This window comes from Musa acuminata, chromosome BXJ1-10 (assembly GCF_036884655.1).
Source record: "Musa acuminata AAA Group cultivar baxijiao chromosome BXJ1-10, Cavendish_Baxijiao_AAA, whole genome shotgun sequence".
Taxonomy (NCBI): Eukaryota; Viridiplantae; Streptophyta; class Magnoliopsida; order Zingiberales; family Musaceae; genus Musa; species Musa acuminata.
In genome coordinates, this window is record NC_088336.1 from 25,025,618 (window position 1) to 25,035,000 (window position 9,383).

The 9,383-nt window shown below is 34.6% G+C and overlaps 1 long non-coding RNA gene across 1 annotated transcript in view; it reads left to right on the forward strand.

Moving 5' to 3' along the window:
- Positions 1–8,861: 8,861 nt before the first annotated feature.
- Positions 8,862–9,383, forward strand: part of LOC135595706 (uncharacterized) — a 1,744-nt gene continuing 1,222 nt past the window's right edge. Inside the window, exon 1 of the long non-coding RNA XR_010480609.1 lies at positions 8,862–9,015. This is a non-coding gene — a long non-coding RNA (uncharacterized LOC135595706). The remainder of the gene's footprint in view (positions 9,016–9,383) is intronic.

Below are 9,383 nucleotides of genomic sequence, written 5' to 3' on the forward strand. Positions count from 1 at the left end.
GATGTCTCTCCATATAAAGATATGCATAAATCACCTGAGTACGCAAGTCATCTGGACCAAGCTTTGCTCAAGTATTTGTAATGTTGTTTGCTCATGTTGAACACTCAAAGGATATGCTTCCATCAAGGATAGTGCAATAGCTATCGCATGGTAACTTGCTGCGGTCTAATGTAATGTAGAAAATTAGATACATATATTATATATATACCTAATACTCTTCATATAAAAATAAAATAAGGTCTACCATCCAATGCAAAAAAATAATAATGGAACTACTTACATCAGACATTGAAAGTTAAAAGACAGTTAGTGTGAGATCATTCAATGAAATTATAAATCTGGTTTATCACAGGCAAACCTGGAAAAGATATTATCATTATACTATAAAGTTGATAGGTTTTTTATCTGCCAAAAATTAACTTTCATGTTATCATAAGAGAGCCAATCAGAGGACTAATTTGAAAAGGCAAGTTAGTATCAGAAGCTCTTTTTCTGAAAAAGAGACTGTTTTGAGACAAAAAAACCACTTCATTCCACGTACACATGCAGCTAGTGTCCATTATTTTTGTGTTCCTATGTATGTCCATCTACATCATGTCTGTGTGTGTACCATCTCCATACAAGAACACAAGAAAACAGAGATGCAATTTTTTCCCTTACATAGTTGGAAACAATTGGTGTTGGTTTTGCAATGAAATGAAAATAACAAGACGAAGATATGGGAACAAGTAAAATTTTGAAAGAGTGAGACAGAGTGTATGTGGCAGCAAAATCATGTATACAATGAAATCTCATATTTTTGCTTTAAGAAAATATATAGTTCTGAATCAAAGATGGGAAGAAAAAAAGTGTTGACAAGCATCTTAGTGCAGTACATTGTAAAACACCTTTTAGAACAAAATCTTATATTGATATACTTGTAAGGAAAAGAGAATAATGTAAAAGGTAACAGTCAAAATCAAATCTATATTCCATAGACTATGCTTTGTGGATCCCCATCTACTTTCTAGAACAATGAACTATTAAAGATGATAAAATAATGAGCTCTTCCCAATCGATAATAAAATATAAACTAGTGACTTACAAAGTGTTCGAGAAGTACCCTTGGACATATCTAGAAGATATTCAGCTCTAATAAATATTGGAGGTGTATACAAAGTGGCAGCCTAACACTCTTAACACTTGCACATTAATTCAGTATCCGGGAGGGACAATGTACGCAGCCTTAACCCCCACAAGTAGAAAGGTATGGCTCGTACATTTCAGAGGTCACAAAGGAGCCAAACTAGATGTCCCACTAGAGTATGGATATGGAATGCATCTAGAGATATTGAACTTTTTATTTGTCAAGTAACCTGTGTTTCAAAATATAATAGAGTATCCAAAAGGGAATGCCCATTTTGAACTTGGAAATGATTGTTTTCTCATGTTGAGTAGAAAGAGGAGGTTAGAGAGAAAATAGAGTGAAGGAGTTCGCTTAGGTATTAAGCTGACTAGGTCATCCCAGATGACCTTGATATGAAAGCAATCCTTTTCTTATAGATCCCAAAACCTTTTGTACTCTACCACATGATAGATTTTAAGCTCATCTGATTTTGCTTGATGTACTTGTTCAAACCCAAACTAACAAATTAAAAAGGAATGAATTGCTGTCCCATTTTCTTATGTATAACAAATCTTGGTTGCATGACCGAGAATGGTATACTCTTGTTAGGGCAGAATAATAATGTGTGTGGCAAACTTTGGCTAATGGGTTCCAGAGATTGTCTAATGAAGCATATAACTGAACCCCTTGATAACAGGCCAATGATGCTCCTAATTTATATGGATTGCTGAAAGTCGAACCTGCTAACTTATACTGCTTTGGCAAAGCCCTCTCCCACACAGCAGAAGGTCAATAGATAAGGGGTTCTAGATCACCTAATTATCCAGGTCACTAGGTGAGCAGATTAGGGGTGAACTAGCTAGAAGTCACTCTGTAATACATGCCTTATCATCTCAAAGTAATTAATAATGTTTCTGTGGGACTTCATTAACCAATTATTGTAATAATTTATGATTTCTAACACCGAACTACAATAAGCATCAGCTGCTTATCTTAAAAGAATGCTATGACTACTTCAGAAATAAAAAGACACAAGAAGAAACAGAATTTGAGAACAAAAACAAACCTGAATGTGGTCAGGACCAAGCAACTTCTGATTGCATTTCAAAGCTTTATGAAGATATCTAAGTGCCACATGTATATTTCCCAGGCCTTCCTCCATCATAGCCACATTAATATATGTAGCAGCTGTGTTTGGATGAGATGGTCCACAAGTAAGATGCACAAGATACAACGCACGTTTCACATACCTGATTAACAAGTAACAGGAGAAAAATTAAGGGTGATGGTAAATAACATATAATGGAAGCATGGTCCTGGCTTATTATTTCCAATACAAACACCAAAACATAACAATACTAACCTGGAAAGTAAGAAGCTTAATTTTTGTTAGTTTCTGTTCTTCAACTTTTTATGCACACATTAATTTTCAGGTACGAAGTAAATATTAAAGTTAAATCTAGAAAGCCATTGTTCTCAAATTAAGCTGCATTCTTTGTGGCAAAAAAACGAAGAAAATGCCATCTTTGCATATTTTAGCTAATATGCATAATAATAGAGTAGACATAATCAAAACCATAAGACAGATATGTGTCATGGAAGCTTTAATATTAAGTTTTGCATTGGCATGTAAAAAAAAAATTCTCTGTTTAACCGGTCATATCAACCAACCCTCATGATAACACATCAAGAATATAAACCTCGGTGCTTCAAAACACAAGCTAAAAATGAGCAATGACCAAACAGAGAAAACACTCAAGACATGTCACACATGAGACTAAAATAGAACAATGGCCTTTGTCAACGGCCATAAAAATTTATTCCCCGACTAGACTGAGAAAAATGGGAGAAACTTTATGAAATTTGTCTGGTCTCTTGACAAGCCTATGACAAGAACCTATTCAATCTCCTTCCACAAGACTAAGTGTTAAAATTTTTAAGTTTCCTCTTCACCATTTGGCTAATAAATCCATGTTATAACTAATCATGTGATATTAATGGAGCTATCTTCTTTCTCCAACCAAAATTCCGATGTGTTCTTTCTCTCTCATAAGATGGTCACAGTGGACCGGAGGAACCTGAATTTTTACAATGCTGATAAGTTTGATAAACCATTTGTCACTCTTTAAGCTTTTAAAGAATAACATAAGAAAAGATATAGATGCAATTTTTTCTAAATACTTTGTTGCCATGGTACTCTTATGACAAACTCTGTATGTTTAAAGCTCTATCCTTCACTAATTAATATCATAAAGCTTTCTTTGTCATAGTTAGAAGATTTACATTATTAAATAGCTTCTGACATGTAGACATTTTTTACATGTGCTGGGAAGCATGATATACAATGAACAAATTGTACAAATATCTCAATCATTGCATTCATGCTGAATAACTTACAAACTTCTTTTCAATGCTTATAGTAGAAGAAAGGCTTCTCCTTAACTTTACAAGTATTATGCTAAGAATGTTGTTTTAAGTGAAACCATCTTTTTAGTTTGGTAATCTAGAATTCAAGACTAAAATTTCTACTTTTATGTATTAATTCATCAAGATCATTTCATGCAAATAACCTAGTTAAAAATTTTTGACCGTTACCTGCCAGAAGTCTTCTTCTTTTTTTCTATCTAGAAGAGGCACTAATTCTAAGTTTATATCTCCTCGAATCCTAATATATTATACTGCAATAATATCTTATAAGACAGTACCAATGTTCAAGTCATTATAAAAACAAAAGATGGAATATCTAATAATTCAAGATATTAGAATTCCCAATCAAAAGAACACTATCTAAGATTTGATACTACAACAAATAAGAATTGAAGTTACTTTAGAGCCAATTCAGTATGTTGAAGCCTGTAGTAAAAAACAGCTAGGTCGCCGTAGCTCTTCATTGTATCTGGATGATCCAATCCAAGCTCCCTCTCATTTATGTCCAATGCCTTCTGCTGATAAGTTGTGGCCTAAAAGTTGCAATAATTTAGTATAATCCCAGCCAAAGACAGGAGCACAGGTTCAAAATTTATAACAGAAAGTTCCTAAAAGTCATCCCTAATAATTGAAGTGATATATAAAATTTTAAATAGTAAAAAACACCATATAGCATATTATAATATTCATCTTAGCGTAAGAAACCATAGTGGTAGAATACTGTTTCATGGTTTAACTCGATTCAGATCTTTGCAAAAGCCATTAAAAAACAGATAAATCCAATTAGAATTAGACATTGATCTACTAAAAGAGGACACAAGTCAGGAACACAAATGCTGTATTAAAATATTGAACTGTGGTTTATCGCTCTTTGATCTGTTTCAACCTCATGACCCACTAATGGTCCTGCATGCACTTATTCAAGGCATAAATTAGCTACCAACTAAATTTCCAACAGAATTACATGTCAATATTATGAAATATGAATTACAAAAAACGGTTTCAATCACTCGGAACATAATCACCCATGACACAAACTTTACATTACAATTCTCCAAATTTCAGATCGTTGGACTTGGCAAATTTAAATTGTCCATAATGGTGTATTTTTGACATTGGATTGGTAAAAACATAATTGATCTGCTCAATTTTACTCAAATAGACCATTTAACAAGGTTCCTTTTAAGATATCAGAAAAGAGAGAACCATGGCACATAACAGATCGTAAGATACTCCATAAGTCCATATCATAAGAACCATGGCCTTCAGTGACACAAATATCTGAAAGCTACCTAATTAAGGTCACCAGTATGGTAGAGAACAACAGCTAAAAGACTGTAGGCTCCAGCAGTCATCCGATTATAAGGACCACAGACTGCAATTAATTTTGCCAGAGCCTGCATCCAACTACACCTTCATACCAAAAGCAAATGAAAGAGAAAAAAGGTCTTTACAAAGAAGTTAACCTGTACAGTATCTTATGACGAATTACCTTTGTTCCATAGTTGACTGCGTCTTCAAGTTTACCCTTATCAAGTGCCATTTTCGAAGACTCTAGAAGTTGTCGTGCATCTGCAGATGAGCATGCAACTTGCTGCAAAGGATTCAAAAGCACTAAGAATGTAAGATACATTATGGTAGATACCATATTTCAAATAAGACCATCTTAGCAGCTTTACCTTGTGCACAGGTACAAGGCTGATGATATCTGATTTGTCAAAGGGGAAATTTGAATCCATATCAAAGTCTCTGGGTGCCAATTCAATTCCCACCTAAGAAAATTGAACATGTAAGATGAAAGGAAAATTAAATATCATTTACAGAAATGAAAAATGATCATTACCTTGTGACATAGCCCTCTTAAAATAGCATATTTTCTTATATCATTATAGTTTGAGATTGTAAGTTCCCAGTTATATCGCTTTCTTAGAAATACTTCAAGCCATCTCCAGACTAGAAAGTGCACACGTATAGCAGAATGTGAAACATCAGAATCAGGAAGCCCAAGGAGCATGTTAAGTGTTGCAGCCATCAATATAGATAAATCTCCAGTATCAGAAACAGAAGCAATCACAGCTCGTACAACATGCTTAAAAGCCCTTACTATCATCTCATGAATACAGAGTGACTGAACATGAGACAGCTTCTCTGAAAGCTTGACCTGACAGATATTGTACATAATATTGCATTTAATATAATTAGGAAAAATACTTTGTGAAAGTAAAGATATATTCAGCCTCTTCAAGCTAAAGGTGACTCACAACTTGCCCAAGAGAGCGTATTCTTAGACCTCTTGTATGCATGAAATCAGTTAGAGTACGACCATCAACAGGTGATAGCTCCAATGACCCAAAATCTGAGACCTGAATACATGCCAAGGTACAAATAATACTCATTAACCATCATTCCATACTAAAACAGAAAATAATGAATTAAATATGAAAAAATTGTACTCAGGCATACCAACTTTGGGAGAGCAACTTCATCATAATATCTCATTGCCATCTCAGTTAATTCCTGTGGAGACTGATCATGAGAATAGATCAGCTTCTCATCTTCAAATTAATTGTAATCTTAATATATGTTTCTATGTAAGTTAAGATGATACACACACAGACAATAAATTTACATGTTATTTAGTAGTAATTGTGATATAGACAGGAATTAACTAATGATACATAGCCCAGATAAGTGTACATATGTACAACAGAACTGAAACTTTAGAATAAACAAACAAAGTTACTAATTCTGTAATAGTAAGACATGAATTTGCAACTGACAATCAACACCTGAGATAGCAGTAGAAAAATCAGAACATACACCTGAAATAAGGCATAACCTGCATATATTCATGTGACTTGTGCATACCTTCAAATGAAGTCCAGTATTAGATTCTAGCAACCTTGTATATACAGGTTCAGTCAACAAATCTTTGAGCTTGCAAGAATTCTCAGTTTCTTTGCTTTCTACCTTAGGTTCCTTGATAGGCAACTTTGTATTCTGTTTTTCATGCATCTCATCAGATGATTTCCTGTCAATGGTTAAAGTCTTTTCTTCATCAGAATCTGGTTTCTTTTTTGGGTTTTTAAGAATTTTAAGAGGCTTCCCAAGGCCTTCAACTCTTATCTCACTTTTTGTCTTCGTCGTGATTTGTTTTTTGTCATTTTCACCAACCTGTTTCTTGTCTTTGTCACCATTATTCTGATCCTGCAAAGCTTAAACAAACATCATTGCTACCCAGTGCTCTTTGCTTGGATTTACAAGAAATATACTAGTAACACTCACTACATATGCGATGTTCGGCTTCGTACATACCATCGGATACATTAAACTTCCAACTGCTGAAGCATAAGGAACCTTTTGTATTTTCTCCTTCTCCTCATCACTTGAAGGACTATGTTCCAAGCATAACTTAAAATGACTTGCAAGAGGAGAACCAATTGGCTTTGTATTGTTTATACTGAACCTTTTCAATACCTTCTCGATATATTTCTTCTATGACAATCAAATCTTCTTATACGACAACTAAACACTCTTAAATGTCTGTATGAAACATTTTTCCATAACCATACATACTCTGTAATATCACTATCTAGGGCTGTAAATGGTAATAAGTTGATCACATCAGTCCTTAAAACCTCATCCCAAAACTTTTTGGGTAACTTGGCCTAATATATATATATATATATATATATATATATATATATATATATATATATATATATATATATATATATATATATGTGTGTGTGTGTGTGTGTGTAATTCATAAACGCTTTGTCGACGCCCAAAACACACACACACTGTGGCCTGTGAATGCATGTATTATTGTTTCTGTGTACGTGTCTACTACTACTACAACAGTACAATGTACATTATAAATCCAATTAGATTTCACATATGAAATGACACCAAATGGGTGGATGGCAAAAGATTACATTGCTCGACAGCAAAAGATTACAGTGCTCGATGAGGGAGGAATCACAAAGCATACATACACATCTCTTCGCTTGGCTTTGGGACTACTCCACGCCAGGCAATGTCTCCTCGGCTAATCTCTACGTGACGTCGAGTATATGCCTTGCCAATGGAGTACTCATTTCTCCTCCCTATCATTCGTGATTCATGTTTTTCATCTAAATAATAATACTCGTGTGATTAGTTATCATTTGTCGTAATCAGTCGTGAGGATTTATTTATACTAATACGAAGATAAATAATGATTTATCATATGACGTCGAATCGGAGCAGTAATAGACATATTTAATCTTACATCAATCGAAGAATAATGAAATCAAATAAAAGCTAAGAGGTCACAGTTATCAGTATATGTTGTTTGAGACTTGCATCTCTCTCTCTCTCTCTCTCTCGAAGAGGCAGCGGGAACCACAAGCAGAAGACATCCAAACTGCAGCAGGCTGGCATGGAGCAGACCATAATAAATGCCAATCAAACTCCATCCAAGTCCACAAAAAGGTGGATTTGCACAAATAATTCAAGAGGAAGTGTGAGCATCAGCCAACCTTGGAAAGATAAAAGCTTCATCTCTCAAGTGCAATCCATTTACGATGATGATGACAGACAAGGCTGACTGTCATGCAGCCCCATGCATTATACTCTGATGAATCACTGAAGGACTAATGGCTATTTTTAGCTGAAGCTTACATATCAACATCACGGAATTATGGATGACAGCCAGACTTGCTGGACCAGTCACGCTGATATCATCATTCGAGTTGATCGTTTCCTCCTCACGTCACAAAATTTTTTCACTCTATTTTTTTTGTCTTCGTTATTACCGTGAAAATGGATCCCAATGTTAGATTGATATATGTATATCTGCAACTTCATAAACTAAATAAAGATATTATTACTTCGATGATCAAATTAAGTGTGAGTTAAAACCAAGAATTTAGTTTTTTTTATATACATAAGTACATATACATATGTTATATCAAGACATGAATTAAAAATGGTTACTATAATTATCGGGTAATTTAGACTTTGATAGATCATTAGCTTAGCTTTAATCATAACACCTTGCAGATGTTGAAGAGATAGATTTTATAACTATTTTTAATTTTCTGCAACGATAAATATGGACATATTTCTTAGAAATAGGCAGCGTTTGACCCAAGTCGCCGAGGAATCGGACGCGGCTGAAGTGTATCACCGATCGGGACGGGTTTGCTTTGTATGATAGCCTTCACCTTTCGCTAAGGCCAGCGTCGATGACGACCAAAACACGTAGTCTACAGCGATAGCCACCACCTTCCCCACCTTCTATTAATTCCTCTGCTTCTTCTTCGATCCCCAACCCCCCCCTCTCTCTCTCTCTCTCTCGCTCTGTTAACTCTTTGGTTCTATCGCACACGCAACGGTGTTGGGGAGAATCACATTAATTGGTGGAGGAGAAACAGATGAAAAGAATGGTTTGGTCTCGAGAAAACGCTGTCGATGGTTGCTTAGACACTCTCAAACCGGTAATCTTTCCACTTTCTTCTGTTTCTCCTGTCGATTAATATATATAAATATTATGCATTAATTTCAAGCAAATCGACCGTGTGAGTTTCTTTGGAAACCAATCTACCTTTATCTTTCTTATTGCATACAACTTTTTCTTCTTGGATCAAACATCTTCTGCAACCATTGATCACTCGCCAAGAATGTAGGGAAATCAAAAGTACTCTTTTGTCTGTAACAGTAAGTTTATGTGACCTTCCATCGGACAAAGCATATATATAAACATATCTTTCATTGTTCACAAGTTTTGATGTAATTTAATAGTTCACAGTCTTTAAACAAAGATATATTTTGTAAGAGCACGAAATCAGATGTATTATTAAGATCG